This window comes from Myotis myotis, unplaced genomic scaffold (genome assembly GCF_014108235.1).
Source record: "Myotis myotis isolate mMyoMyo1 unplaced genomic scaffold, mMyoMyo1.p scaffold_m19_p_1, whole genome shotgun sequence".
NCBI classification, from domain to species: domain Eukaryota; kingdom Metazoa; phylum Chordata; class Mammalia; order Chiroptera; family Vespertilionidae; genus Myotis; species Myotis myotis.
The window spans coordinates 54113343-54129202 of NW_023416313.1; the positions used below are offsets into that span (position 1 = coordinate 54113343).

The window sequence follows — 15860 nt, forward strand, 5'->3', positions numbered from 1 at the left end:
TCCACCTGGAAATAGCAAACCATGAGACAGAAGACAATTATTCCCAAAAAATAGAAATGCCACATCACTCTGTTTAATCTGAGCATCTAAATCTCTGTGGTTTATGAATATTTGGGCAGCAAGATGCCTGACAGCTAAGCAAAGTATGGTTCACAAACCAATTCCATTGGCACCGCCTGGGAGCTGGTTAGAAATGCAGAATCCCAAGCCCTCACAGACCTACCAAATCAGAGCCTTCCCGTTAACCAGCTCCAGGGGGTCAGCTGCTCAGGAAAGCACTGCTCTAGAACAGTAATCCCCACTGAGGGGTGTGTGCACACACAGAATGATCTGGTAGGATGTACAAAGACATTTTATAACTTCTATTTTTTAATTTTTAAGTTTTGTTTATTTTTATTTGTGTTTATGATGATCCCAAAAAAGAAATTTAGTTTCTCCAGTCTTTGGCATTTAACTTGACAGTGGTACATGTACAAACTTACAAATAAATATACATTAAATTAGTAGCAGCTTTGATGGGTAGTAACCATTACCTAGTTAAATATATATTTTTAATATGTATCCTTATTTCAGAAATCTGAAAAAATATTGCATCTCTTGGAATATAGCATCTACGATATGCAGCAAGCATAGAAGAGCTCTGCATTTATAGAGGCTCGGGTTCTATACGCAGAGCCAAAGGTGAGAAAGGAAGACATTAATTCAATAAGTATGTTTTGAATCTCCACCCAATGCTGACCCTGAGGGTATAGCAGTCAGAGACACAGCCCCTGCCCTCCTGGAGCTTACTTTCTGATGAGACAGGCAGACATTACTCAGATACCCAGGGATAATGGGTGCCAAGAGGAAGAAGAGAGCAGAGTGAGGAGACAGACTCAGGATATAGCGGGGCAGGGCGGGAACAACCTAGTTCAGTTGAGCAGGTCAAGGAAAGTATATAAGAAGGTCGTGTTTATACAGAGATTTCTGTGAAGCATGGGGAACAGGACTTTAGTCAAAGGGCAGCCCAACTACAAGCACTATGAGGGAGAAAGAAGCTCGATGCTGGAACATTCATTTGTTCTGCAGGAGACATATCCCAGCTACCACTATCCCCATTCTACAACATAACACTGCTCAGATAACATTAACTATAAAACTTTACAGAAAATTCCTTTGTTTTTTCTCTTGGGTGTATGGTGTAGTGGCACAAGAAGGGGAACAAAGTTAGAGGTGAGAAAATTATATGCTATGAAACTACCATTTTGTTCCTAATTTAAACTTGCATTGTCTAGGCAGTGATTAGGCCCAAAGGAAACATAATACTCTCATCTTCTGACTTTTTGTTCCCTTAACAACCAGTTTAGTTATTCTGAAACTTAAAATGGCCCGGCAGGTGTGGCTCAGTGGTTGAGCATCAACCTATGAACAAGGAGGTCATGGTTGGATTCCAGGTCAGGGCACATGCTCAGGTTGTGGGCTCTATCCCGGCCTGGTAAGGGACATGCAGGAGGCAGCCACTCGATGATTCTTTCTCATCACTGATGTTTCTATCTCTCCCTCTCCCTTCCTCTCTGAAAACAATAAAAATAAAATTAAAAAATATATATATGGCATTTCTTTATTTTTTTCTTTTCAAATGTACACTTGCAACACCCCAATACTTCTACCACCTCCATCCTAATACACCCTACTCTTACCCACCTGAAGCCTTGTCCCTTTATCAGAAAGCATGGGAACCTGTCCTAGAAAACAAGGCAGGTCTGTCCCCAGACCAGAAATGAGCCAACCAAGTCCCTTCCCTACTGTGGGTCAAGGGGCATGGCCAATGTCTGCATGATTAAAACCCCATCAAAGAGAATAAGTATATGTCTTTGCTCTTCTCAAGAGAAAGGGAAAGGCCATCTGGAAAATCCCCAGCATCATTATGACAGCTACAAATTGCCAATTATTAATGGCTCTCAATCTAGCAGCCAGACTGCAACAGGGATTCGATTTGTTAGGAACATGCTGGCAAGGATCAGTTCCCCAAACAAAAGGGCAAACACACAGGCACGAAGAATCTCTCTCTCTCTCTCTCTCTCTCTCTCTCTCTCTCTCTCTCTCTCTCTCACACACACACACACACACACACACACACACACAGAGCAGTTCAGAGGTTCAGAACCTTGTAGCATTAGAGGAAAATCTGAAGGAGACTCATTAGTGGTGGACTCATGAGGCCTCAAGCTGTGGCTCATGACTAAATCATACAACGGAACTCCTTCTTATTAACCTTGAATTATACACCTAGACAATGTTTCCTGACATTTGCAATCAAAGTAGACACAATTTATATAAACAACTATTCAGAGTTATATAGAAAATAGAAATGTGGTTTTTTTTGGTCCCTTGGGTTTTTCATGACAGTATTTTAAAAACTGCTCACCCACATGCCTGTGAATCTGAAGGTTATTTTATAAATCATTACAATGATAAAAATATACATTCTGGCAACTCAGTTGTCATGGATATTTAACTTAAACTTCTAGCTTTCAGAAGTAAATTTACATGATTCCATTATTATTAGAACAGCCATTTTAAGGTCATATTATTCCACATATAAAGTATCTTGACCCAAGTCCTACAGGAAACATTGAGGGCCTGGAAATTTATAATTGTATTTGACCTGAATGTGAAACTGTGGCCAAGAAACCAGGAAATTTTCAATAATAGCCTGGATTAAGCTGAATACCTTCTAAACCATAAATCATAGGTTTGTTGGGCACCCTTACAGGTTAAATGGTGCAAGAAATTTTAGTGCAGGCTGGTGTGATCCCCACAAAAATGAAATGTGAACCAATACCTACAGGGACATGTTCAGCCTGATCCATGAAGATTTAACCATAAGTCACTCATTAGCGTAAATGGAGCGTGGCTCCCAAATTCCAGATGACAACTTCGGAATTTTACTGCCCATAGAAAAGGTAGATCAGGGCAGCAGCCCAGTTGTGATCTGGGAAAACTGAAGGTAAATAAAGTGTTTAACACCTATTAGGGTTGGAGGGAACTAAAGGCTCAATTTCTACTTTTACTAAACTGTCAGTACAGAATGTTTTATTCAGACATTCATCTAGCATTCATCATCAAAAACTACCTTCTACTATGGCTACGCTGTCTCTTCTATATGTATCTAACCTGCCCAGACAGCTATGGAGGGCAGCAATTCTGTCCTTACTTCTGGCTCTCTTAAAATTAAGCTTAGCCCTAGTTGGTTTGGCTCAGCGGATAGAGCGTCAACGTGCAGACTGAAGGGTCCCAGGTTCAGTTCTGGTTAAGGGCACGTACATTGGCTGCAGGCTCGATCCCTGGCCCTGGTCAGGGTGCATGTGGGAGGCAACCAACTGATGTGTCTCTTGCACATCGATGTTTTTACCTGTCTCTCCCGCTCCCTCCCACTCTCTAAAAAAGCAATAGAAAAATATCCTCAGGTAAGGATTAACTTTAAAAAGTTAAGCTTAATTTTTTGGTCATAATAGATCCTCAGTGATGAGAATGAAAAAGGAAAAGGAGGAAGAAAAGGAAGTAAACTACCCTCAACTGTAATCTCAAATAGGGAGAATAATTATAGGTAATGAACAGGCCCCAAATGAAGGAACAGTGTTCAACCGTTTTTCTCTTGTGATTTCAGGTAAGAACACACGCCCAACACCCCTGATTAAACCAGTCTAAGTTTACAAGGTTCCATTTTATCATTCAAAACTGGCTGTTCCTGGGCTTGGAGAGAGTGGTTCTTGGCCTTCTTGTGGCTCATTCAACTGAGGTTAGTGTAATGCATTTAACCTTAATGGTGTTTACCCTACACTTGGTCTGCTAACAGCCAGACGTGACAACTGGATTTTTACTTAAGTGTTTTCTTGGATGGCATCCTAGTGAGATAAGATAAAGCAAAAGGAATAATGTTTGCAAGCACACATTACTAATGAGGGGTGAAGTTAATTGGTGTGTGGGAAACCGCCCTCATTCCTTGCTTGCAGAGCCGCTCAGTGTCATTAACAAGATTCTCAGCCCCAATCGTGCTTTGTAATACTTCCTGTATTACCAAAGTTCATAACCTCCTGTCAGAGTTGACAGTTGTTCTTGAGAAAGGTTGATTTTCCTATAAAATGAGTAGTCAGGGATATGATAACTTACATGAGGATTACCCACCCTAGGCAGTCTTTACCTGCTCCAACAGTAGCTACATGTGCCAAGCATGATGGCAAACATTTTATGCACATTACCTGCCCAAAGCAACTTTGAAAGGTAGAAATTACCTCCCACATTGTACAAATTAGGAAACTGAGAGAGGTTAAATAATTTTTCAAAAGTCACAGAGCTATCCAATGGCAGAGTTAAGAACTGAAACCAGCTCTTGGATTCTAAAGCCTATACCCTTATCGGGTACAAAACTCACGGCCGGAAACTTCATCCCACACTCATGAAGCCAGACTCAACTTTCTCTCATTTCATTTGGAACCACTTACCAACTTTCTCCCATTCTTGGATGAGGAATGAGGTTGGAAATTACATTCACAGGTAGAAATTCGATTTCCCTCAATGCCCCCACACACACACTTTATAAAGGCACTATTTGTTGTTGTTGTTGTTGTTGTTATTATTATTATTATTATTATTATTATTATTACTAGAGGGCCAGTGCACAAATTAGTGCACGGTGGGGGTCCCTCAGCGTGGCCTGCGGGGGTGAGCCGAAACTGGCAGTCCAGTGCCTCCTGCCACTTCTGCCTGCCGCTCCCACTCATCTCAGCCCTACTGCGCCTGCGGCAGGCTCATGCCCAGTCAGTCTTAATCGGAAGAGGCTCAGCCAGTGCAGCTGTACTCACCAGCCCTGAGCCCTGTGTCTGGTGCCCATCCTAAGGGGGGGGGGGGGGCGGCGGGGGGGCGGGACCAGGACCCGATCAGCCCTCTGCTTGCCAGATCCGTCCGGCTGACATTTGCACTGGTTGTCGAGAACCACCTGGTGGCCACTTTTATATTGTTTCTTCCTTGCATCTTGGTAGGGGAAGCATCTGCAGTGCCCAAGGCCGGTGGTGCTGTCGAGATCGTGTCAGCAGAGCTGGTCCATCGGTGCCTAGCCCGATCTCAGGAGATTGGACCTGCAGGACTACTGAGAGAGTGAGTGGCTGCCACAGGGCTGGTGGGCCGTGTGGACAGGTCAGTCAGCTGAGCAGCACTCCTGTGGAAGCACACTGACCACCAGGGGCAGCTCCTGCATTGAGTGTCTGCCCCCTGTTGGTCAGTGTGCGTCATAGTGACTGGTCAACCAGCTTAGGCTTTTATATAGATAACTAGTGGCCCAGTGCACAAAATTCGTGCTTGGGGGAGGGGAGTATCCATCAGCCCGGCCTGCACCCTCTCCAATCTGGGACCCCTTGGGGGATGTCCAACTGACTGCCTAGGGTGGGTAATCCTCATGTAAGTTATCATATCCCTGACTACTTATTTTATAGGAAAATCAACCTTTCTCAACCGGCAGACATCCCTCTCGCAATATGGGACTGCTGGCTCCTAACCACTCACTTGCATTCCTGCCTGATCATCCCCAACTGCTCCCACACTGGCCTGATTGCCCCAGCTGCCCCCACTGCTGGCCTGATCACCCCCAACTGCCCCCCGCTGCCGACCTGCTCATACCCAACTGCCCCCCTGCTGGCCTGATTGACCCCCCAATTTCCCCCCTCCACTGGCCTGATTGCTCTCAACTGCCCCCCCTCGCAGACCTGATTGCCCCCAACTGCCCCCCCTGCTGGCCTGATTGCCCCTAACCACCTTTGCCTGGGCCCTGACACCATGGCTTTGTCCGGGAGGACATCCAGAAGGTCTCCCGGTCTAATTAGCATATTACCCTTTTATTAGTATAGATTATTATTATACTAGAGACCTAATTCATGCAAGAGTAGGCCTTCCTACCCCCGGCTGCCGGCACCAGCTTCCCTCTGACACCCAGGACCTGGGCTTCCCTTGCAGCCCCGGCTTTGTCCAGAAGGTTGTCCGGAAGGACATTCAGAAGGATGTCCAGTCTAATTAGCATATTACTCTTTCATATATATAGATTTATATTACACTATATCACGGGGAAGCACTATATTTTTTAAACTGGATTAAGTTAAAAAGGTGAAGCTCAGCTCTCCATTGGATCAAATGAACTCAGAAAAGACCTGATGAGTTAGTGTTCTAAGGAAATAAATGAAACATCAACTTATCAAACAAAAGGAACCAAAGGATACCTCCATATTAAAAGTGAATGGATTGTTTTAGAGCAGTGGTTCTCAACCTTCCTAATGCTGCGACCCTTTAATACAGTTCCTCATGTTGTGGGGACCCCCAACCACAAAATTATTTTCGTTGCTACTTCATCACTGTAAGTTTGCTACTGTTATAAATCAGAATGTAAATATCTGATATGCAGGATGTATTTTCATTGTTACAAATTGAACATAAATAAAGCATAGTGATTAATCACAAAAACAATATGTAATTATATGTGTTTTCCGATGGTCTTAGGCAACCCCTGTGAAAGGGTCGTTCGACCCCCAAAGGGGGCGCGACCCACAGGTTGAGAACCACTGTTTTAGAGGTAGATGGGACCTGCCTTTGAAAGAAAAGTCTTATCTATGGAAGAAATCTCAACCCATGAGGGCATTTAGCACTTGTAGTATTTAGGTTCTTATAACATCTTATATGCTAAATTTGAAATTTAGTAAAATGTAAACAAATAAAAAACCTTTTGAGCTCCATACTCAGAGAGAACCCCTATTAGTATTTTGTATAATTTTCTTCTTCCTATTTTCTATGCAGGTTTTTTTTTAATTTCTTGTGTTTTTTTATTGATTGATTGATTTTACAGAGAGAGAGGAAGGGAGAAAGCGAGAAAGAAACAACTATGCAGGTTTTATTTTTCTGACTGACTCTCACAAATACAGCTTTTAATTCCTAAGGAACTTGCCGAAGTATATGGGGACTTGGTTTTCACGTCTGCATATTAAAGCAATAAACACTGGTCAGAATTTCTTATGAAAGGTTGACTTTCAGAATACATTTTGGTTTAAATTCATTGATGTAAATGAGTTAACCAAAAGGAACCTAAATTTATTTAGATATTACTGTTATAGAATTCCTCCAGGTGTCCTAAACAGCCTAACTTCATAAATTTCTCTAATGACAGGAAAACCCCAGTGAGGATTGCAGAATTCTGCAAAGTCAGGAGTAAGCAAAGAGGAAATTAAAAATTGTGAGGAAGAGGACATTAAACAGACTTTGTTCACTTGTTTTAATTAGGATAGCTGAATTTTAATTATCACAATTCTTCACCAGACTCTAGTAAATGTGCTGAAACCATCCTATAAAATTAACAAAGCTTTAACACTACAAGGCCTTATTTAATTTTATTCTAGTCTACATTTGCAAAATAAAAGGTGATTTAAGCCAGAAGGCAGGGAGGGCATTTGGAGCAGTCAAGAAGAGAAGCCCTGGCTGGTATTGCTCCGTAGTTAGAGCCTTGGCCTGCATGCTGAAGGGTTGCAGGTTCAATTCCTGGTCACGGGAATGTACCTGGGTTGTAGGTTCAATCCATATCAGGGCATGCAGGAGGCAACCAATCAATGTGTCTCCCTCTCACATCAATATTTCTCTCTGTGTCTCTCCGTCCCTTCCCTCTTCCCCTTCAACTCTCTCTGAAAAAAAAGGAAGGAAGGAAGGAAGGAAGGAAGGAAGGAAGGAAGGAAGGAAGGAAGGAAGGAAGGAAGGAAGGAAGGAAGGAAGAAAGGAAGGAAAGAAGGAAGGAGGGAGGGAAAAAAATATCCTTGGGTGAGGATTAACAACAACAAAGAATAGAAGATTTGCATCATTTAAGCCATTTATCCGACTGTCATCTCCATGAAGGTAATGATATTTCTACCTCATTTATGGTTAGAGATGTGGCATCTAGCATAGTTAATGAGTGAATGAATGTAAAAATGAATGAATGCTTGTATCCCTTGTCTCCTCAAAAGGCCTATAAAATTCTCAAAAATTGTAACTTTTATCCCTTCTTCATACACAAAACATCAATAAAGGGTTGAGTAATTAGGAATCAGTCAATAGATAATCAGCAAACACATTTTCTGGGGATGAACAGCTTCACCATCCCCCAACACAAAATCAGAACAGTTCAGACTCTAAACACACTGCACAACCCAGCTAATTAGTGTGAGCCCAGGAGGCACAGAAGGCTACTGCTTTTCCCTCCTGTAGGAAAAAGAGAAAAAAAAAAGACAGAATTGTGCCTTGACTGTCAGAGAAATGTCTCGTGATTCTCCATGGTAATGCATTCATGACACCGGGGACTACAAGTGCAATTGGGGTCAAGTCCTGTACTCCTTTCCCCACCCAGGTGCTTTTATTTGCCTTTTCGTATGTCCATTTGTGTAGGTTTCTCTCTGTCATGGGCATTGTTCTATCTAAAGGTGTGAAAGTTTGAGGGGATGAGGTAGAAAGCTGCCTTACCTAGGAGGGTTCCCTGATTCCCTCAGACCCCTGATTCATTTCAAGTCAGCTCTCATTGACCATCATCAGACTAGATCCTGAATTATGCTACTGGCCTGACACTTTGATTTTATCATCTCTTGATTCTTCATATGTTTATTAGTTCAACCCATTAGTTGGCTGAATTTATGCTGGTTTGCTCTGACAGACATTAATTTCAGAGCCCATCCTCACTCTGATCTCTAACCTACCACTGACAGCTGTGGTCATCCCTTCCTGCCCATTCACCTGCCTCCCACACCACCTCTCATTCAGAGCCACAGCCACAGTTATTAGATTCTGCACAGAAGCAAATTTACATTCCTGAAAAGGCTCTGGATTATTATGAAAGTAACACACACACACACACACACACACACACACACACACACACACATTTTAACAAAATTTACATGATACATAAAAACCACAAAATAGGATGTAAAGCCTCCTTATAATCGGGCACCCTGGAATAATCACTAGCATCATCTCATTGTGCATTCCTGTGAGTTCCTTCATAATTCAACATCTTAGTTTTGGCAGAAGAGTTTTGTTTCATCTGTGTTATCCATCAATTTGGATTGAGAGTCACAAGGAGAGACCATAGTATTATGAGCACATGATGTAGTCAATAATAGCTTTTGGCACTAATTACAGAGTAAATCAATTACAAAGAACAAAATATCAGGGATCTGCTGCCATTCCACACCGCTTTGTTTCCTCGGTTGAATGCTTTGACTTAAATAACATTTCCACTTAGAATGTCTATAGGGGACATAGGAAGAGAGACAAAAGGAAGGTCTGGTGTAATGGTTCAAATCAAGGTTTACTTTGCTCCAATCAATTTTTTTCAACCTACTGGGCTTCCTTCCTAACAATACATATTTGATTCTTTCTATAACTCACTTTAATTACAGGCCTTGTTTTTTGTAAGTCAAGTACTATATGGATTTTTAAACCTTACTTAACTATGGCTATTCTGAAGTCAGATTATTTTGTTAGTACAAAAAAACAAATTTAAGAGACTCTCTTCTTTCTATTCAAGTGCTTGCATTTCACAAGCCGGGTTGAATTTTACATCTATGTTTAAATATCCATAAGTCTTAGAGAAGTCATATATAACCAATAGTTTTTTTTCTCCTCTGTATATATGCCTCTAATCAGACTTAAAACCATGTTGTGTTAATAATTAACTCTAAAAAACATAGGGGGGAGACAGAAGCATTATGAATAGATATAGGTGTTAGTCTTTCTTCCTAGGAACCAAATAACAGCATTCAGTCTTTTGTGCTTGTATTTAGATGTCTAGGAGTGTGTATGGGGATGTGTTATATACAATTATATGTACTATAAGTAACATTCAAGGAAAATAAATACCCCTCCCCCACATCTAAAATCAATGTATATTAGAAGGTTTGGAGTGTAATCAACTTACCACCCCCCTTCAGGAAATCACTGCATGATATGAAATAAAAGCACAGAGCTGTACCATTTTGCCTTTTTCTTTCAGGAACTAAATTTGCATTATCCTTCTGCCATATGTTCAGGTAGCTTTCAATGGTACCTCATGCAGCTGTGTCATTGAATTCCCCAACCTTAATGAATAAACTAATTACAGTCTGAAATGAACTCTTGCAGACTAGCTATCTCCTGCCATAGATCAAGAAGAGAACTTTATTCCCACAACTATCTGCTAATTTGCATTAACCATAAAAAGTGCACCAGAGCATCCTTCCCTACTCCAGCTGGGCAACTGGAGCCACTGGAATTAATTCTTCACAGTTCAACTTTGCAGCCATACATTTACCGCTGCCACAATGATTCTCAAGAACAAATGCAACTAGGAAGCTATTGATTTACTTAAGTTGGATGGTAGTGCTGCTATAATTGTTAGTTTCACTGCATTAGATTTTACAACTGAGCATTATTATTCATTTGGGTCTTGGAGCTCTGTTTGTTTACCAAATATTTCCAAAGAGGACAAAATAAAGTTTGACCATTTGAAGCATTTTCAAGTAGTAAGGGCCAATTAATTAAATACAAATGTAGCCAAATTAATGGCAAAAGTTATCAAGAAAACAAGCTAAGGAGAGAGAGACACTAGATGTAAGTTAGCCTTTATTCTCTGAATTCAGCATCTATCCTTTGCTCTGAGGTCCAGACAGGACGCCTGATGGATCTGTCCATTACACTGGGTTGGATTCCAACTACATGGCTCTCAGATGAATATAACCTTATGGTGGCTTTGCTTCCAAATGAACTCTTTCCCACCAGCAGCAAGTCACACAATGTTGAGAGACTGACTGCAGAGTGCCCTAGGCTCTTGGCTTCATTCTCCCTCAACATGCCATTAGCTTTGTAGAATTCCAGAGTGAAAGCTGGGGCAACCTATCATAAAAGCGGAAGCTAGGAGAGCTGGATTAGAGTCCAGTTTCATGCACACTAGCTCTGGGACCAGAGCTTGTATTGTTTTTCCCACCAGGTGGTGTGGAATGAAGCTCCATTAAGAACATGTATAGGCACGGACACTGTGTGCCTCTGAGGCCGACGTGCATTTAAGATGCCAGGTGGATCATTTTTACTTGACCTTCTCTGCCTTTGTCAGACTGTCTGTTGCTTATTTTATTCACAATGCTTTCAGATCCCCTTATCCAGAACATTCAAAAATTATCATCATCATTATCAAAATGTGATGTTAAGAACATATTTCAGCCCTAACCGGTTTGGTTCAGTGGATAGAGCATCGGCCTGTGGACTCAAGGGTCCCAAGTTCGATTCCGGTCAAGGGCACATACCTTGGTTGCAGGCACGTCCCCAGTGGGGGGTGTGCAAGAAGGAGCTCATCGATGTTTCTAACTCTCTATCCCTCTCCCTTCCTCTCTGTAAAAAAACAAACAATAAAATGTTTTTTTTTAAAAAGAACATATTTCAGAGTTCCTTTCAAGAGCTAAAACATTATATGTCCTACATTTTACAGAAGCCTGAGGTTGCAAGGTAACTTAGGATATAATAAAATCCTTGAAGCAAATGAGATTAAGTTTAAGCCATCTTGATCAAAAAATGGCCCTCATATTTTCACTTAAAAGGATTAAAGTTGGAAAACAGGACTAGACAAAGAATCCTAATAATGGTATAATATTAAAAAGTAGGATTACTGTTATAACTTCCATTTATATAGGATGGCATAGTTTGCAAAATGTTTCACATATATTTATTTCCTACTCAATGCCTACATTATATAACCATCTGCATATTCTAATATCATGTGATGGAATGAATGGATGTTTATTTTTCATACAATAACTTTATTTTATTGATAAATCCAGACATTTCTTTTCTTACCGAGGCTCATGCCACTTGTTTTCCTTCCCCTGATTTATAATAACCTAAAATATACATTCCTGAATTACCTTCCATTTGCTTTTAATATCTTCTCTGATTTTATTTCACCTCTAACAAAATAAAATTTACAACCTAAGTAGTATGATCAAGACTCAGCTGGCACTGGATTAAGCATTTAGTTAATTTGCCCAGTGCCATGCTAGGCCACACCTTCTTGCAGACCCTGGGAGCCCTCAAGGACCTCTGCTCTTGTCACTTCTCTGTTTTATAATCTCCAATGGCTCCCAATCATCTAGGATAAAGTTTCTGAGTATAGCGGTGAAGTCCTTGAGGTCATATCCATATCCCATTCTCCAATGCTCATCACCCACTATTACACAGAGCGCATGTACCTTACATTAAAAAAATTACTCCACCATGCACATATCTTTGTCTTTTCTCACATTTTTTTTGTTCCTACCCATAGTTCCTTTCCGTAATGAAAGGACCAATGCAAATGCTCCCTACTCTATTATTTCCTGGGGAGAATTAGCAGCTCCTAGTCCAACAAAGCTATTATTCTACTTTAATGGAATTAGCCTTTTACATTTCCATCTCATCCACTGGGTTATATGCTCTTTTATGGGCAAAACCATCTCTGATTATTCTTTGGCACAATGCTGAACATGGAGTAAACTAAAAGTACATATTTGCTAACTTGCATAGTCTCACTATCATATATAGTAAGTCCTACCTCTAGAAAGGAAACCTGTCATGAACAATACAACCTTGGGTAGATATAGAAAAGAATTGGCCTAAGACTTGCAAAGTCAATGAAATCTGGGTTTTAGATAGAATTAGCAGAAAGGTCGAAAGCATGGGCTCCAAATTTTTTGAGTGTAAGTATGTCCCAAATATGGCAAAAAGAAGGCAAGTATTGCATGAATATAGCGTGTGTGTGTGTGTGTGTGTGTGTGTGTGTGTGTGTGTGAATTTCCCCCTAAATCTGGCAATTCCACCTAGGTTCAAACCTCTGTTCTTCGGCTTCCTGGGGTGTGATCACAGACAAGTTAATTAACCTCTCTGTCCTCTGGTTTCTCATTTTCAAAGTTGGGATAATGAAAGTCTACCTCATAGGATTGTCATGAAGATTAAATAAGTTCATACACACATAATAAAAGAGATTATGAGAACATGACTGTCATATAATAAGTTCTCAATATTAACCACTGTTGCTACATAATGGCCATTATTATTATTAGAAGTTTTATCCTTATCTTAATGCTCATTGCATTAATGTAGGTTTTATGGCCATCTTAATGCTCATCGATGATATTGAATGTTATAAGTGTCTTTCCTCTTCATTATTAACAAAAACAATACACACACATGTACAGAACCACATAGGTGCCTCTTCTACTGCTAATTCGTTTTACTACCAAAATGGTTCAAAGGAGGTTTTAAAATGTTACTGTGTGAGGTGACAGATATGTTAACTTGATTGTGGCAACCATTTCACAAAGTAAAAGTATTTAAAAATCACTCTTACAACCTAGATACATATCATTTTTGTCGATCATCCCTCAACAAAGCTGAGAAAGATAAAGTTGGTTATAAATGAATATATTTTGAATGAATTAATGAAAAAATGGTACAAATCTAACTAAAATTGTGAGAAATACCCTAAAGATTTTCATTTAAACAGAGTGATGCTAGCTGAGGACAATGATTCCCAATAACACAAACCAAGCAGTTCTGCCTGGAACACTCTGACATGATTGTAGCACAATTTATTTTTTCAAGTCCCTAAAATGAGTCAAACACTAACCAGTGAAAAATTCAACTGTATGCAATATCGTTCAAAACTTTAGTGCTAGAAAATAAAGGGGCAAATAATAGAAAGATTATGTTCTAACGTTAGGGAATGAGACTCTTATTTTCAAGAATGAAAAAGAAAACGAATTTTAGAAAGTAGTCACTTTCACCCATATGTCCATTGATCAGCTCCTTCCCAGTAATACATTGGGGTTAGTATGCTGGACTTCAACCCCAGTAATTTTGACAATTACTAAAAATCATATCACAGGCTCAGTAGCCAAGTGCAATGCCATACAGATCCTCAGAGCATGTGTGTATTTCCACACAGTCCCTATTGTTTTGTCGTTGCTCATCCAGTCAGAGTCCAAGCCCCCTGAATTGAAAGCACAGCCAAGTGAAGAGAGAAATATGTCAAGTATGAAATAGCTCCACAAGCTCATATGAATATGCTCCAAAGGGAAATACTGTCTAGTGCATTACTATAAAGAACATGCACACACACACACACACACACACACACACACACACACACACACTTGCCTCAAAGCAATAAAGGGCCTGCAGAGAAGGAAAGTAAAATAGCCTTGCTGAGCAATCATTACCGAACAGGGGGGACGCCTGAAATCAACAAAGGGCCAGTCATGGGGAATTTATAAGTTAATATCGGTCACACCTGCAAATTACTACAGTGAGACCCTTGGCCAGCTCCAGAATACCATTTAAATGCATTTGGTGCGATATTTATACATCCCTTGGAGCCATTGAGATGCTCTGAATCTAAATTTGTCCATGATCCCAATTAAGTGCAGTGGAAGTAATATCTATCACAGGGCAGATGAAGCGAATTTAACTGTACATTCTTGAGAATCTCTAATGCATTTATTCACACAGCCTGTGGTTCAGGATGTAAATTTATCATTTGTATTTAATGGGAAATGGGAATTTTTTTTTCTCATTGCTTAAAAATAACTCTCTTTAAGGACAGGGATGTTTAAGACACAAAACATTCCACTGGTACCTTCTAGGTGTTTAGCAAAGCATATCTTTCCAGCTGTTAGCCAAAATAACCCCTTTTGAGTGATGATTTACACACGCATCGCATCCTTTCATCCCCCTTGTTTTCATGGAAAAGGTCAAAGCCATCACGCGGACATGCTCAGCCACAGTCGGGGAGACTCATCATTTCATAACCGTGAAGTGGAACTCACACAGCAAATGAGGCTAATCACTCAGCAAGTACAAGGAAAAGAGATTATGAGATCATCATTTTCTCACCAATTGAGAATCACTGTGCATAAAAGTAGAAATTAATAGGAAAAAATTCAGAACACTTACCAAGAAAATAAGAGCACTAATAAAATAATCTCTCATCTGGGAAATGACTTTCCATTTCAAGCAAAACAGAAAGCTGTCAGATACACACAAGATAAGATAGCAAGAAAGCAACCCGGCCTGAAAACAATTTCTGTTGTTTCAGTCTCAAAATATGATTTATGACACAGAATGCCCTGCGTGGCCTTGCAAATGCCACTCACCTGGCGTCCGCAGCACTCTTTCTGCTGGCGAGTGGGAAATAACTCTGCTTGCATTTACTTGGATCTTTCCTAAACCTGTCAGCAAAGATGTTGTAAAGACTGGTGAGGTTAACTAATGGGAGTTCACTGGTGCAGACCTGCCTTTTAAAACCTTATAGAAATCTTGCTTAACTTTTTCCAATGAGCATCTCCTAACAACAAACAACAAAAGGTTCTTTAAATGGTGTAGGAAGAAAAGATTATGTCTGTCTTTATGCATCCAGTAGACCCTAGACAGAATTAATTTTTCCATGGAAGAAATAGATAATAGGTCTTAGGAAAATTCTACTTAATCCTCTATGGAGGGTGGATTCTGTTAAAGAAAAAACTGGATGGCCCTTTTGTTCAGCCAGGCACCTTGGTTGGCATTGTCCTGGGTGGTGAGTTTGGGAAAAGGGGTTCGAGAGTGCTGACATTTTCTGATTAAAAGTGTGAGAAGAATTTGGAGTTCTAAGCAAGCCTGGAGGGATGGCCAAGACAAAGGAGACAGAGGAGCCAGCAAGATGGAGAGAGACCAGGATGTGATGTGAAGTGGCTGGGCCAGTGACACATATCCCTGTCATGGTTTGACTAAAAACACTTTTAAGGACAGGGATGTGTAGGACATGATTGTAAGTGGTATTC

At 40.5% G+C, this 15860-nt stretch overlaps 1 pseudogene; it reads left to right on the forward strand.

The window, feature by feature from the left end:
• Window positions 1-2885: 2885 nt before the first annotated feature.
• The window catches only part of LOC118676145, a 74731-nt pseudogene continuing 61756 nt past the window's right edge, over window positions 2886-15860 (forward strand).